A 17,299-nucleotide genomic window follows, 5' to 3' on the forward strand; every position below is an offset into this window, starting at 1 on the left:
GGCTAGATGAATGAGTTCATGCAGGTTAGCAGGAGTTTCTCGTGCGGCCAGAACATCTTTAATGTTGCTGGATAGGCCTTTTTTAAAGGTCGCGCAGAGGGCCTCATTATTCCAGGATAGTTCAGAAGCAAGAGTACGGAATTGTATGGCGTACTCGCCAACGGAAGAATTACCCTGGACCAGGTTCAGCAGGGCAGTCTCAGCAGAAGAGGCTCGGGCAGGTTCCTCAAAGACACTTCGAATTTCCGAGAAGAAGGAGTGTACAGAGGCAGTGACGGGGTCATTGCGGTCCCAGAGCGGTGTGGCCCATGACAGGGCTTTTCCAGACAGAAGGCTGACTACGAAAGCCACCTTAGACCTTTCAGTAGGAAACTGGTCCGACATCATCTCCATGTGCAGGGAACATTGCGAAAGAAAGCCACGGCAAAACTTAGAGTCCCCATTAAATTTGTCCGGCAAGGACAGGCGGAGGCTAGGAGTGGCCACTCGCTGCGGAAGGGGTGCAGGAGCTGGCGGAGGAGATGATTGCTGCTGAAGTTGCGACTGAAGTTGGTGCACAATGGTGGACATTTCCGACAGCTGGTGGGTTAGATGGGCGATCTGTCGGGATTGCTGGGCGACCACCGTGGTGATATCAGAGATATAAGGCAGAGGGACCTCAGCGGGATCCATGGCCGGATCTACTGTCACGATGCCGGCTGGCAGGTAGTGGATCCTCTGTGTCAGAGAGGGATTGGCGAGGACCGCGCTAGTGGACCGGTTCTAAGTCACTACTGGTTTTCACCAGAGCCCGCCGCAAAGCGGGATGGTCTTGCTGCGGCGGTAGTGACCAGGTCGTATCCACTAGCAACAACTCACCTCTCTGACTGCTGATGATAGGCGAGGTACAAGGGAGTAGACAGAAGCAAGGTCGGACGTAGCAGAAGGTCGGGGGCAGGCGGCAAGGTTCGTAGTCAGGGTGGATAGCAGAAGTTCTGGTACACAGGCTTTAGACACACAAAACGCTTTCACTAGGCACAAGGGCAACAAGATCCGGCAAGGGAGTGCAAGGGAAGAGACCAGATATAGCCAGGGAGCAGGTGGAAGCCAATTAAGATAATTGGGCCAGGCACCAATCATTGGTGCACTGGCCCTTTAAGTCTCAGGGAGCTGGCGCGCGCGCGCCCTAGAGAGCGGAGCCGCGCGCGCCAGCACATGACAGCAGGGGACGGGAACGGGTAAGTGACCTGGGATGCGATTCGCGAGCGGGCGCGTCCCGCTGTGCGAATCGCATCCCCAACGGCCATGACAGAGCAGCGCTCCCGGTCAGCGGGACCGACCGGGGAGCTGCAGGGAGAAAGACGCCGTGAGCGCTCCGGGGAGGAGCGGGGACCCGGAGCGCTAGGCGTAACAGTATATACTATAATACAGACATTTAGTGTATTTTGTCCTGTTATTGTCGGTGTCCATACATCTTCTTATCCACATAGACACCTACAGTCACCGTCCTCTGACATATACACTATAATACATGTATATACTATAATACTATAATACATGTATATACTATAATACTATAATACATGTATATACTATAATACATGTATATACTATAATACTATAATACACGTATATACTATAATACTATAATACATGTATATACTATAATACAGACATTTAGTGTATTTTGTCCTGTTATTGTCGGTGTCCATACATCTTCTTATCCACATAGACACCTACAGTCACCGTCCTCTGATATATACACTATAATACATGTATATACTATAATACTATAATACATGTATATACTATAATACTATAATACATGTATATACTATAATACATGTATATACTATAATACTATAATACATGTATATACTATAATACTATAATACATGTATATACTATAATACTATTGTCACGATGCCGGCTGGCAGGAGGTGGATCCTCTGTGCCAGAGAGGGATAGCGAGGACCGTGCTAGTGGACCGGTTCTAAGCCACTACTGGTTTTCACCAGAGCCCGCCGCAAAGCGGGATGGTCTTGCTGCGGCGGTAGTGACCAGGTCGTATCCACTAGCAACGGCTCACCTCTCTGGCTGCTGAAGATACTGAAGATAGGCGAGGTACAAGGGAGTAGGCAGTAGCAAGGTCGGACGTAGCAGAAGGTCGGGGGCAGGCGGCAAGGTTCGTAGTCAGGGGAGATAGCAAAAGTACTGGTACACAGGCTATTAAACACACAATACGCTTTCACAAGGCACAAGGGCAACAAGATCCGGCAAGGGAGTGCAAGGGAGGAGACTAGATATAACCAGGGAACAGGTGGGAACCAATTAAGCTAATTGGGCCAGGCACCAATCATTGGTGCACTGGCCCTTTAAGTCTCAGGGAGCTGGCGCGCGCGCGCCCTAGAGAGCGGAGCCGCGCGCGCCAGCACATGACCGCAGGAGACGGGAACGGGTAAGTGACCTGGGATGCGATTCGCGAGCGGGCGCGTCCCGCTGTGCGAATCGCATCCCCAACGGCCATGGCAGAGCAGTGCTCCCGGTCAGCGCTGACCGGGGAGCTGCAGGGAGAAAGACGCCGTGAGCGCTCCGGGGAGGAGCGGGGACCCGGAGCGCTAGGCGTAACAACATGTATATACTATAATACTATAATACATGTATATACTATAATACTATAATACGTTTATATACTATAACACTATAATACATGTATATACTATAATACTATAATACATGTATATACTATAATACTATAATACATGTATACACTATAATACTATAATACATGTATATGCTATAATACTATAATACATGTATATACTATAATACAGACATTTAGTGTATTTTGTCCTGTTATTGTCGGTGTCCATACATCTTCTTATCCACATAGACACCTACAGTCACCGTCCTCTGACATATACACTATAATACATGTATATACTATAATACTATAATACATGTATATACTATAATACTATAATACATGTATATACTATAATACATGTATATACTATAATACTATAATACATGTATATACTATAATACAGACATTTAGTGTATTTTGTCCTGTTATTGTCGGTGTCCATACATCTTCTTATCCACATAGACACCTACAGTCACCGTCCTCTGACATATACACTATAATACAGGTATATACTATAATACATGTATATACTATAATACTATAATACATGTATACACTATAATACTATAATACATGTATATACTATAATACTATAATACATGTATATACTATAATACTATAATACATGTATATACTATAATATTATAATACATGTATATACTATAATACAGACATTTAGTGTATTTTGTCCTGTTATTGTCGGTGTCCATACATCTTCTTATCCACATAGACACCTACAGTCACCGTCCTCTGACATATACACTATAATACATGTATATACTATAATACATGTATATACTATAATACTATAATACATGTATATACTATCATACTATAATACATGTATATACTATAATACTATAATACATGTATATACTATAATACTATAATAGATGTATATACTATAATACTATAATACATGTATATACTATAATACTATAATACATGTATATACTATAATACTATAATACATGTATATACTATAATACAGACATTTAGTGTATTTTGTCCTGTTATTGTCGGTGTCCATACATCTTCTTATCCACATAGACACCTACAGTCACCGTCCTCTGACATATACACTATAATACATGTATATACTATAATACATGTATATACTATAATACTATAATACATGTATATACTATAATACTATAATACATGTATATACTATAATACTATAATACATGTATATACTATAATACTATAATACATGTATATACTATAATACTATAATACATGTATATACTATAATACAGACATTTAGTGTATTTTGTCCTGTTATTGTCGGTGTCCATACATCTTCTTATCCACATAGACACCTACAGTCACCGTCCTCTGACATATACACTATAATACATGTATATACTATAATACTATAATACATGTATAGACTATAATACTATAATACATGTATATACTATAATACATGTATAGACTATAATACTATAATACATGTATATACTATAATACTATAATACATGTATATACTATAATACATGTATATACTATAATACTATAATACATGTATATACTATAATACTATAATACATGTATATACTATAATACTATAATACATGTATATACTATAATACTATAATACATGTATATACTATAATACTATAATACATGTATATACTATAATACTACAATACATGTATATACTATAATACTATAATACATGTATATACTATAATACTATAATACATGTATATACTATAATACATGTATATACTATAATACTATAATACATGTATATACTATAATACTATAATACACGTATATACTATAATACTATAATACATGTATATACTATAATACAGACATTTAGTGTATTTTGTCCTGTTATTGTCGGTGTCCATACATCTTCTTATCCACATAGACACCTACAGTCACCGTCCTCTGACATATACACTATAATACATGTATATACTATAATACTATAATACATGTATATACTATAATACTATAATACATGTATATACTATAATACATGTATATACTATATTACATGTATATACTATAATACTATAATACATGTATACACTATAATACTATAATACATGTATATACTATAATACTATAATACATGTATATACTATAATACTATAATACATGTATATACTATAATACTATAATACCTGTATATACTATAATACATGTATATACTATAATACTATAATACATGTATATACTATAATACAGACATTTAGTGTATTTTGTCCTGTTATTGTCGGTGTCCATACATCTTCTTATCCACATAGACACCTACAGTCACCGTCCTCTGACATATACACTATAATACATGTATATACTATAATACTATAATACATGTATATACTATAATACTATAATACATGTATATGCTATAATACATGTATATACTATAATACTATAATACATGTATATACTATAATACTATAATACATGTATACACTATAATACTATAATACATGTATATCCTATAATACTATAATACATGTATATACTATAATACAGACATTTAGTGTATTTTGTCCTGTTATTGTCGGTGTCCATACATCTTCTTATCCACATAGACACCTACAGTCACCGTCCTCTGACATATACACTATAATACATGTATATACTATAATACTATAATACATGTATATACTATAATACTATAACACATGTATATACTATAATACTATAATACATGTATACACTATAATACTATAATACATGTATATACTATAATACTATAATACATGTATATACTATAATACAGACATTTAGTGTATTTTGTCCTGTTATTGTCGGTGTCCATACATCTTCTTATCCACATAGACACCTACAGTCACCGTCCTCTGACATATACACTATAATACATGTATATACTATAATACTATAATACTATAATACATGTATATACTATAATACTATAATACATGTATATACTATAATACATGTATATGCTATAATACTATAATACATGTATACACTATAATACTATAATACATGTATATACTATAATACTATAATACATGTATATGCTATAATACTATAATACATGTATATACTATAATACTATAATACTATAATACATGTATATACTATAATACTATAATACATGTATATACTATAATACTATAATACATGTATATACTATAATACTATAATACATGTATACACTATAATACTATAATACATGTATATACTATAATACTATAATACATGTATATGCTATAATACTATAATACATGTATATACTATAATACTATAATACTATAATACATGTATATACTATAATACTATAATACATGTATATACTATAATACTATAATACATGTATATACTATAATACATGTATATACTATAATACTATAATACATGTATATACTATAATACTATAATACATGTATATACTATAATACTATAATACATGCATATACTATAATACTATAATACATGTATATACTATAATACTATAATACATGTATATACTATAATACTATAATACATGTATATACTATAATACAGACATTTAGTGTATTTTGTCCTGTTATTGTCGGTGTCCATACATCTTCTTATCCACATAGACACCTACAGTCACCGTCCTCTGACATCATTTATCTCTACACTGAGCAGATGAGCCTAGAGCAGCAGCCCCTGATCATGTGACTCCTCCTCCATGTGACTGATCACCTGACTGTGACATCATGGCAGGTCCTGTTAGTACACTTCCTGTACAACTCTGTGGATGAAGGTATGTCTACATCTAATATGTCTGTGTTTGTGTGTTTATACATATATATAAATATATATATTATACACACACACATTTTAAAATAACAATGAGTAGTGCCTGGACTGGGATGACTGCTGATATCTATCAGCAGGCATCCTGTACATATGCCTAGGGGGGTCCTGAGACCCTCCCATGTCGGCAATCGTCGGAAATTTTTGGCTATTCCGGGTCATACGGGTCTATGGTGACCCGGAAAATCAGGGGGATCGGGGGTGTCCAAGACACCCCTGGTCCCCCTGAAGGGATAGGTGTTTGGTGGCAGGGGTGCCACCCCTCCTATCCCTGCTATTGGTCAGTCAGAACACTAACCAATAGCAGATCGGGGGCGGGGGGGGGTTAAAGTTCGGTTGCCCTGTTCTGCCCACCGTCGGTAATCCAGGCAGAACAGGGGAACTGTAGCGTGACCGGCGGTGGAGGTCCCTTACCTGCGATCGTGACGGCGGGGGGGGGATGACGTGCAGCTCCCTGGTGCGGGTCCCTGGTGAAGACTACGGAAGCCGGTGAGTAGTTGCCTAGCAACATCTGGAGGGCTACAGTTTGGAGACCACTATACAGTTCTCTCTAAACTGTAGCCCTCCAGATGTTGCAAAACTACAACTTTCAGCATGCCCAGACAGCTGTTTGCCCTTTGGGCATGCTGGGATTTGTAGTTTTGCAAGATTTAGAGGGACACAGTTTGGAGATCACTGTGTAGTGGTCTCTAAACTGTGGCCCTCCAGATGTTGCAAAACTGCAAATCCCAACATGCGCAGACCGCAAACAGCTGTCTCGGCATGCTGGGAGTTATAGATGCGTACCTCCAGCTGTAGCATAACTACATCTCCCAGCATGCCCTTCGGCGATCAGTGCATACTTGGAGTCGTAGTTTTGCCACAGCTTGAGGCACACAGGTTATGTTACCTGAATCAGTATTTTCCAACCAATCTGAAGGTTTACCAACTGATGTGCCTCCAGCTGTTGCAAAAGTACAACTCCCAGCACGCATGGTCTGTCAGTACATGCTGGAAGTTGTAGTTATGCAACAGCTGGAGGTTTGCCCCCCCATGTGAAAGTACAAGGTACATTCACACAGGCAGGTTTACAGTAAGTTTCCTGCTTCAAGTTTGAGCTGCAGCAAATTTTTTGCCGCAGCGCAAACTCCTAGCGGGAAACTCACCGTAACCCGCCAGTGCGAATGTACCCTAAAAACACTACACTACACTACACTAACACATAACAAAGGGTAAAACACTACATATACACCCCCTTACACTTTCCCCCCCCCCCCCCCCCAATAAAAATGAAAAACGTATTGTACGGCAGTGTTTCCAAAACAGAGCCTCCAGCTGTTGCAAAACAACAACTCCCAGCACTTCCGGACAGCCACTGACTGCCCAGGCATGCTGGAAGTCTAGCAACAGCTGGAGGCACCCTGTTTGGGAACCACTGGTAGAATACCCCTATGTCCACCCCTATACAATCCCTATTTTAGTCCTCAAATGCGCATGGCGCTCTCTCTCACTTCGGAGCCCTGTCGTATTTCAAGGAAACAGTTTAGGGCCACATATGGGGTATTTCCGTACTCGGGAGTAATTGCACTACAAATTTTGGGGGGGCTTTTTCTCCTTTTACCCCTTATGAAAAGGGAAAGTTGGGCTCTACATCAGCCTGTTAGTGTAAAAAAATGAAAACATTTACACTAACATGCTGGTGTTGCCCTTTACTTTTTATTTACACAAGCGGTAAAAGGAAAAAAACGACCCCCAAAATTTGTAACTCAATTTCTCCTGAGTACAGAAATACCCCATATGTGGGCGTAAAATGCTCTGTGGGTGCACAACAAGGCTCAGGAGTGAGAGCGCACTATGTACATTTGAGGCCTAAATTGGTGATTTGCACAGGGGAGGCTGATTTTACAGCGGTTCTGACATAAATGCAAAAAAATAAATACCCCATTTTGGAAACTACACCCCTCACTGAACGTAACAAGGGGTATAGTGAGCCCTAACACCCCACAGGTGTCTGATGAATTTTCGCATTTACTATAAATGCTGGTGTTACCCAAAATTTATCATTTTCACAATCGAAAATAGGAAAAAAGCCCCCCAAAATTTGTAACCCCATTTCTTCTGATTAAGAACATTCCCCATATGTGGATGTAAAGTGCTCTATGGGTGCACTACAATGCTCAGAAGAGAAGGAGCGCCATTGGGATTTTTAAGAGAAAATTTGTCCGGACTTGAAGGCCACGTGTGTTTACAAAGCCCCCATAGTGCCAGAACAATGGACCCCCTCCCCCCATAGGTGACCCCATTTTGGAAACTACACCCCTCACATAATGTAATAAGGGGTACAGTGAGCATTTAGGCCCCACAGGTGTCTGACAGATCTTTGGAACAGTGGTCCGTGAGAATGAAAAATGTAAGGCTCATTGTTGCCCTTGTTATGTTCCCTGAGGGGTGTAGTTTCCAAAATGGTATGCCATGTGGGGTTTTCTTGCTGTCCTGGCATCATAGGGGCTTCCTAAATGTGACTTGCCCCCCAAAAACCATTTCAGAAAACCTCACTCACAAAATCCCATTGTTGCTCCTTTCCTTCTGAGCCCTCTACCGAACACTTGACATCCACATATGAGGTATTTTCTTACTCAAATTTTAGAAAGATTTCTCTCCTTTTACCCCTTGTAAAAATAAAAAAATTGGGTCTACAAGAACATGCGAGTGTAAAAAATTAAGATTTTGAATTTTCTCCTTCACTTTGCTGCTATTCCTGTGAAACACCTAAAGGGTTAACACACTTGCTGAATGTAATTTTTAATACTTTGAGGGGTGCAGTTTTTATAATGGGGTAATTTATGGGGTATTTCTAATATGAAGACCCTTCAAATCCACTTCAAACCTGAACTGGTCCCTGAAAAAAAGCGAGTTTCAAAATTTTGTGAAAAATTGGAAAATTGCTGCTGAACTTTGAAGCCCTCTGGTGTCTTCCAAAAGTAAAAACTCATAAATGTTATGATGCAAATATAAAGTAGACATATTGTATATGTGAATCAATATATCATTTATTTGGAATGTTCATTTTCCTTATAAGCAGAGTTTCAAAGTAAAAAAAAAAATGCAACATTTTCAAATTTTTCATAACATTTTGGAATTTTTCACCAAGAAATAATGCAAGTATCGACAAAATTTTACCACTAACATGAAGTAGAATATGTCACGAAAAAACAATCTCGGAATCAGAATGAAAAGTAAAAGCATTCCAGAGTTATTAATGTTTAAAGTGACAGTGGTCAGATGTGGGAAAAAGGGCTGAGTCCTTAAAGGGGTTATCCAGGAAAAAACGTATTTTTATATATCAACTGTCTCCAGAAAGTTAAACAGATTTGTAAATTACTTCTATTAAAAAATCTTAATCCTTTCAGTACTTATGAGCTTCTGAAGTTTAGGTTGTTCTTTTCTGTCTAAGTAATCTCTGATGACACCTGTCTCGGGAAACGCCCAGTTTAGAAGAGGTTTGCTATGGGAATTTGCTTCTAAACTGGACAGTTCCCGAGACACGTGTCATCAGAGATTACTTAGACAGAAAAGAACAACCTTAACTTCAGAAGCTCATAAGTACTGAAAGGATTAAGATTTTTTAATAGAAGTAATTTACAAATCTGTTTAACTTTCTGGAACCAGTTGATATATAAAAAAAATTTTTTTTCCTGGAATGCCCCTTTAACCCCTTAAGGACCCGGGCTTTTTCCGTTTTTTCATTTTCAATTTTTCCTCCTTAACTTTAAAAAATCATAACTCTTAAAAATTTTCACCTAAAATTATATATAATGGCTTAATTTTTGCGTCACTAATTCTACTTTGTAATGACATTAGTCATTTTACCCAAAAATCTACGGTGAAACTGGAAAAAAAATCAATGTGCGACAAAATTGATGAAAAAACACTATTTTGTAAGTTTTGGGGGCTTCTGTTTTTACGCAGTACATTTTTTGTCAAAAATGATACCTTATCTTTATTCTGTAGGTCCATATGGTTAAAATGATCCCCTACTTGTATAGGTTTGAATTTGTATCACTTCCGAAAAAAATCAAGAATACATGCAGGAAAATTTATACGTTTAAAATGGTCATCTTTTGACCCCTATAACTTTTTTATTTTTCTGTGTTCAGGGCGCTATGAGGACTCATTTTTTGCGCCGTCATCTGAAGTTTTTATCAGTACCATTTTTGTTCTGATCAGACTTTTTGATCACTTTTTATTAACTTTTTTGTGGTATAAAAAGTGATCAAAAATGCACTATTTTGGACTTTGGAATTTTTTTGCGCGTACGCCATTGAACAAGCGGTTTAAAAAGCAGTATATTTTTATAATTCGGACATTTCCGCACGCGGCGATACCACATATGTTTATTTTTATTATTATTTACATAATGTTTTATTTTTATTTTTGGAAATGCCGGGTGATTCAAACTTTTATTAGGGGAAGGGATAATTGAAAGGGTTAATGATTTTTTTACACTTTTTTAATGCAATATTATAGCTCCTATAGGGGGGGCTATATCATTGCATTAACTGATCTTTTACACTGATTGATCCATCTCCATAGGAATAGATCAATCAGTGTTTTCGGCGATTGATTGCTCAGACCTGGATCTCAGGCTTGAAGCATTCATTCGGCGATCGGACAGCGCAGGAGAAGGTAAGAAGACCTCCTCCTGTGCTACAGCTGTTCGGGATGCCGCAATTATACCGCGGCGATCCCGAACAGCTCCCTGAGCTAACCGGCAACTTTCACTTTAGTTTTTAGCCGCGCGGCTCAGCTTTGAGCGCGCGGCTAAAGGGTTAATAGCGCGCGGCACTGCGATCAGTGCCGCGTGCTATTAGAGGCGGGTCCCGGCTTCACTATGACGCCGGGCCCGCCGCGATATGATGCGGGGTCACCGTGTGACTTCGCGTTATATCGCAGGACCGGGACCCAGGACGTACCCATACGTCCTGGGTCCTTAAGAGGTTAAAGGGGTACTCCGGTGTAAACCTTTTTTCTTTTAAATCAACTGGTGGCAGAAAGTTAAACATATTTGTAAATTACTTCTATTAAAAAATCTTAATCCTTCCCGTACTTATTAGCTGCTGAATACTACAGAGGAAATTCTTTTCTTTTTGGAATGCTCTCTGATGACATCACGACCACAGTTCTCTCTACTGACGTTATTATAATAATAATAATAATAACGCTTTATTTATTGTTGTCCTAAGTGGGATTTGAACCCAAGTCCCCAGCACTGCAAGGCAGCAGTGCTAACCACTGAGCCACCATGCTGCCCTTAGCATACATCTGCTATGCATGGTTGCTAAAATGGACAGAGATGTCAGCAGAGAGCACTGTGCTCTTGATGTCATCAGTGTTCCAAAAAGAAAGGAATTTCCTCTGTAGCATTCAGCAGCTAATAAGTACTGGAAGGATTAATATTTTTTAATAGAAGTAATTTACAAATATGTTTAACTTTATGCCACCAGTTGATTTAAAAGAAAAAAGGTTTTCACCGAAGTACCCCTTTAACCCCTTAAGGACCCAGCCCAAATATACCTTAAGGACCCGGCCATTTTTTGAACATCTGACCACTGTCACTTCAAGCATTAATAACTCTGGGATGTTTTTACCTTTCATACTGATTCCGAGATTGTTTTTTCGTGACATATTCTACTTTATGTTAGTGGTAAAATTTTGTCCATACTTGCATCATTTCTTGGTGAAAAATTCCAAAATTTGATGAAAAAATTAAATATTTGCATTTTTTTAAATTTGAAGCTCTCTGCTTGTAAGGAAAATGGATATTCCAAATAAATTATATATTGATTCACATATACAATATGTCTACTTTATGTTTGCATCATAAAGTTGACAAGTTTTTACTTTTGGAAGACATCAGAGGGCTTCAAAGTTCAGCAGCAATTTTCCAATTTTTCACAAAATTTTCTAAATCGTAATTTTTCAGGGACCAGTTCAGTTTTGAAGTGGATTTGAAGGGCCTTCATATTAGAAATACCCCACAAATGACCCCATTATAAAAACTGTACCCCTCAAAGTATTCAAAATGACATTCAGTAAGTGTGTTAACCCTTTAGGTGTTTCACAGGAATAGCAGCAAAGTGAAGGAGAAAATTCAAAATCTTCATTTTTTACACTCGCATGTTCTTGTAGACCCAGTTTTTGAATTTTTACAAGGGGTAATAGATGAAAAATCCCCCCAAAATTTGTAACCCAATTTCTCTCGAGTAAGGAAATACCTAATATGTGTATGTCAAGTGTTCGGCGGGTGCACTAGAGGGCTCAGAAGGGAAGGAGCGACAATAGGATTTTGGAGAGGGAATTTTGCTGAAATGGTTTTTGGGGGGCATGTCACATTTAGGAAGCCCCTATGGTGTCAGAACAGCAGAAAACCCCAACATGGCATACCAATTTGGAAACTAGACCCCTCAAGGCCCGCAACAAGGGGTCCAGTGAGCCTTAACACCCCACAGGTGTTTGACGACTTTTCGTTAAAGTCGGATGTGTAAATGAAAAAATAATTTTTTTCACAAAAGTGCAGTTTTTCCCCCAAATTTACCATTTTTACAAAGGTAATGGGAGAAAATGTCCCCCAAATTTGTAACCCCATCTCTTCTGAGTAAGGAAATACCACATGTTAGGACATAAAATGCTTTGCGGGCGAACTACAATGCTCAGAAGAGAAGGAGTCACATTTGGCTTTTTGAAAGCAACTTTTGCTGAAATGGTTTTTTGGGGGCATGTCGCATTTAGGAAGCCCCTGTGGTGCCAGAACAGCAAAAAATACCCACATGGCATACTATTTTGGAAACTACACCCCTCAAGGAACGTAACAAGGGGTCCGCTGAGCCTTAACACCCCACAGGTGTTTGACGACTTTTCGTTAAAGTTGGATGTGTAAATGAATAAAAAAAATTTTTTTTTACTAAAATGCAGTTTTTCCCCTAAATTTTACATTTTTACAAGGGGTAATAGGAGAAAATGACCCCCAAAATGCGTAACCCCATTTCTTCTGAGTATGGAAATACCCCATGTTAGGACGTAAAATGCTCTGCTGGCGAACTACAATGCTCAGAAGAGGAGGAGCGCCATTGAGCTTTTGGAAAGGGAATTAGTTTGGAATGGTAGTCAGGGGCCATGTGCGTTTACAAAGCTCCCCGTGGTGCCAGAACAGTGGAACCCCCCACATGTGACCCCATTTTGGAAACTACACCCCTCACAGAATTTAATAAGGGGTGCAGTGAGTATTTACACCCCACAGATCTTTGGAATTTTATTTTTCATTTTTACGGACCACTGTTCCAAAAATCGGTCAGACACCTGTGGGGCATAAATTCTCAATATACCCCTTATTACATTACGTGAGGGGTGTAGTTTCCAAAATGGGGTCACATGTGTCGGGGGTCCATTGTTCTGGCACTATGGGGGCTTTGTAAACACATGTGGCCTTCAATTCCGGACAAATTTTCTCTACAAAATCCCAATGGCGCTCCTTCTCTTCTGAGCATTGTAGTTCGCCCGCAGAACACTTTAAATTCACATATGGGGTATGTTCTTACTCAGAAGAGATGGGGTTACAAATTTGGGGGGGCTTTTTTCCTATTTCCCGATGTGAAAATGAAAAATTTAGGGTAACACCAGCATTTTAGTGAAAAAATATAATTTTTTTTCATTTTCCCATCCAACTTTAATGAAAGTTCGTCAAACACCTGTGGGGTGTTCAGGCTCACTATACCCCTTATCACGTTCGGTGAGGGGTGTAGTTTCCAAAATGGGGTCACATGTGGGTATTTATTTATTTTTTGCGTTTGTCAGAACCGCTGTTAAATCAGCCACCCCTGTGCAAATCACCAATTTAGGCCTCAAATGTACATGGTGCGCTCTCACTCCTGACCCTTGTTGTGTGCCCGCAGAGCATTTTACGCCCACATCTGGGGTATTTCTGTACTCAGGAGAAATTGCGTTACAAATTTTGGGGGGCTTTTTTTCCTTTTACCGCTTGTGGAAATACAAAATATGGGGCAACACCAGCATGTTAGTGTAAAATTTTTTATTTTTTTACACTAACATGCTGGTGTAGACCCCAACTTTTCCTTTTCACAAGCGGTAAAAGGGAAAAAAGCCCCCCAAAATTTGTAGTGTAATTTCTCCCGAGTACGGAGATACCCCATATGTGGCCCTAAACTGTTTCCTTGAAATACGACAGGGCTCCGAAGTGAGAGAGCACCATGCGCATTTGAGGACTAAATTAGGGATTGCATAGGGGTGGACATAGGGGTATTCTACACCAGTGATTCCCAAACAGGGTGCCTCCAGCTGTTGCTAAACTCCCAGCATGCCTGGACAGTCAGTGGCTGTCCAGAAATGCTGGGAGTTGTTGTTTTGCAACAGCTGGAGGCTCCTTTTTGGAAACCCTGCCGTACAAGACGTTTTAAATTGTTTAATGGGGGGGGGGGGGGACAGTGTAAGGGGTGTATATGTTGTGTTTTACCCTTTATTAGGTGTTAGTGTAGTGTAGTGTTTTTAGGGGACATTCACACTGGCGGGTTACGGTGAATTTCCCGCTAGGAGTTTGCACTGCGGCGAAAAATTTGTCGCAGCCCAAACTTGAAGCAGGAAATTTACTGTAAACCCGCCAGTGTGAATGTACCCTGTACGTTCACATGGAGGGGGCAAACCTCCAGCTGTTTCAAAACTACAACTCCCAGCATGTACTGACAGAACGTGCATGATGGGAGTTGTAGTTTTGCAACAGCTGGAGGCACTTTGGTTGGAAAACCTTCAGTTAGGTTCTGTTACCTAACTCAATATTTTCCAACCAGTGTGCCTCCAGCTGTTGCAAAACTACAACTCCCAGCATGTACTAATCACCGAAGGGCATGCTGGGAGATGTAATTATGCAACAGCTGGAGGTACCCAACTACAACTCCCAGCATGCCGAGACAGCTGTTTGCTATCTGGGCATGCTGGGAATTGCAGTTTTGCAACATCTGGAGAGCTACAGTTTTTAGACCACTGCACAGTGATCTCCAAACTGTGGACCCCCAGATGTTGCAAAACTACAACTCCCAGCATGCCCAGACAACAAACAGCTATGTGAGCATGCTAGGAGTTGTAGTTTTGCAACATCTGGAGGGATATAGTTTAGAGACCACTGTATAGTGGTCTCAAACTGCAGCCCTCCAGCTGTTGCAAAACTACATATTCCAGCATGCCCAAACAGCTGTCTGGGCATGCTGGAAGTTGTAGTTTTGCAACATCTGGAGGGCTACAGTTAGCGACCACGGTCTCAGACTGTAGCCCTCCAGATCTACTTACCTGCTTCCGTAGGATCCCGGCAGCTGTCCTCTTCAGACGCACGTGACGCTGCCCGCCAATCAACGTCGCCGCAGCCTCCGGACGGGTAAGTGGACGTCGGCGCCCGGTCCCCTTCGGTTCCTCGTTCTGCCCCGCCTATTGTGGGTGGGCAGGACGGGGAAAACGAAAGTTAACCCCCCCGCCCCCGGTCTGCTATTGGTCGTCGCCTCTGACGATCAATAGCAGACCAATAGCAGGGATAGGAGGGGTGGCAACCCTGCCACCTCACTCCTATGCCTACAGGGGGATCGTGGGTGTCTTAGACAACCGCGATCCCCCTTCTATTCCAGGTCACCGGGTCACAATAGACCCGTATGACCCGGAATCGGCGCAAATCGCAAGTGTGAATTCACTTGCGATTTGTGCCGATCGCCGACGGGGGGTGGTCTGATGACCCCCCTGGGCATTTGCACGGGGTGCCTGCTGATTGATATCAGCAGTCACCCCGGCCCGGTCCCCGCCCGGCGCGCGGCGGGGACCGAATTCCCACGGGCGTATGGATACGCCCTTGGTCCTTAAGTACCAGGACGTCAAGGCGTATCCATACGCCCTAGGTCCTTAAGTGGTTAAAATAAACCTGTTGGCAGTTTTGTGGTAGTAAAACTGCTTATAACCTAAACCTAAATAGACAAAGACGTTTGGTTGTTTCCTTTACATGACTTAGAAGACACCATTTAACCTCTTAAGAGATATTTTATTTTTGCACTCTTTTTTTTTTTCCTCCTCGCCCTCTAATAACCATAATCCTCGACTTTCCAACTTTAGACCCATATGAGGCTGTTTTTTTATTCCTCCAAATGTATTTTTAACCCCTTAATGACCACCGACATAGATGTACGTCCTGGTGCAGAGGTACTTAACGCACCAGGACGTACATTTATGTCCTCTACGTGACCGTGAGCATCGGAGCGATGCTTGCATCCTGCACTGCAGGTCCCGGCTGCTATCAGCAGCTGGGGACCCACCGGTAATGACAGACATCAGTGATCACGCTGATGTGCGCCATTAACCCCTCAAATGCCATTATCAATACAGATCCATGCATCTGCGGCAATGCGCATGTTTAAATAAATGATCAGATCGCCCGCAGCACTGCCGCCCCGATCATCTAAATTGGCGGATGAAGGTCCCCTCACCTGCCTCTGTCCGTCTCCTGGGGTCTTCTGCTCTGGTCTGAGATGGAGCAGACCAGAGCAGAAGATCTACGATAATACTGATCAGAACAGTATTAGCCAACAAATGATTCCTATAAATAGTCCCCTATGGCAGTGGTTCTCAACCTGGGGTACAAGTACCCCCAGGGGTTTTTAGCAGTTCTCCAGGGGGTACCTGGAAAAAAAAAAGAAAAGCCACTGGTTACTGGTCTCGACCACTTTGAAAGAAGTGGTAGGCTGATGTCACTGCACCAAGGAGCGGAGCAGGAGGACAGCAAAGGGGAAGCGCGGGCACTGGGCTGCTGTGGGCAGTAACTACCATCAGCTTTGTTGCTCCACTGCCACTTCAGATGGGGGAGCTACTGCT

At 40.4% G+C, this 17,299-nt stretch overlaps 1 protein-coding gene across 2 annotated transcripts in view; it reads left to right on the forward strand.

Annotated features, from left to right (window-relative positions):
* The window catches only part of LOC130297591 (oocyte zinc finger protein XlCOF22-like), a 256,559-nt gene that overhangs the window by 87,950 nt on the left and 151,310 nt on the right, over positions 1-17,299 (forward strand). The window lies entirely within an intron of this gene.

Source organism: Hyla sarda, chromosome 1 (genome assembly GCF_029499605.1).
Source record: "Hyla sarda isolate aHylSar1 chromosome 1, aHylSar1.hap1, whole genome shotgun sequence".
Classification (NCBI taxonomy): Eukaryota; Metazoa; Chordata; class Amphibia; order Anura; family Hylidae; genus Hyla; species Hyla sarda.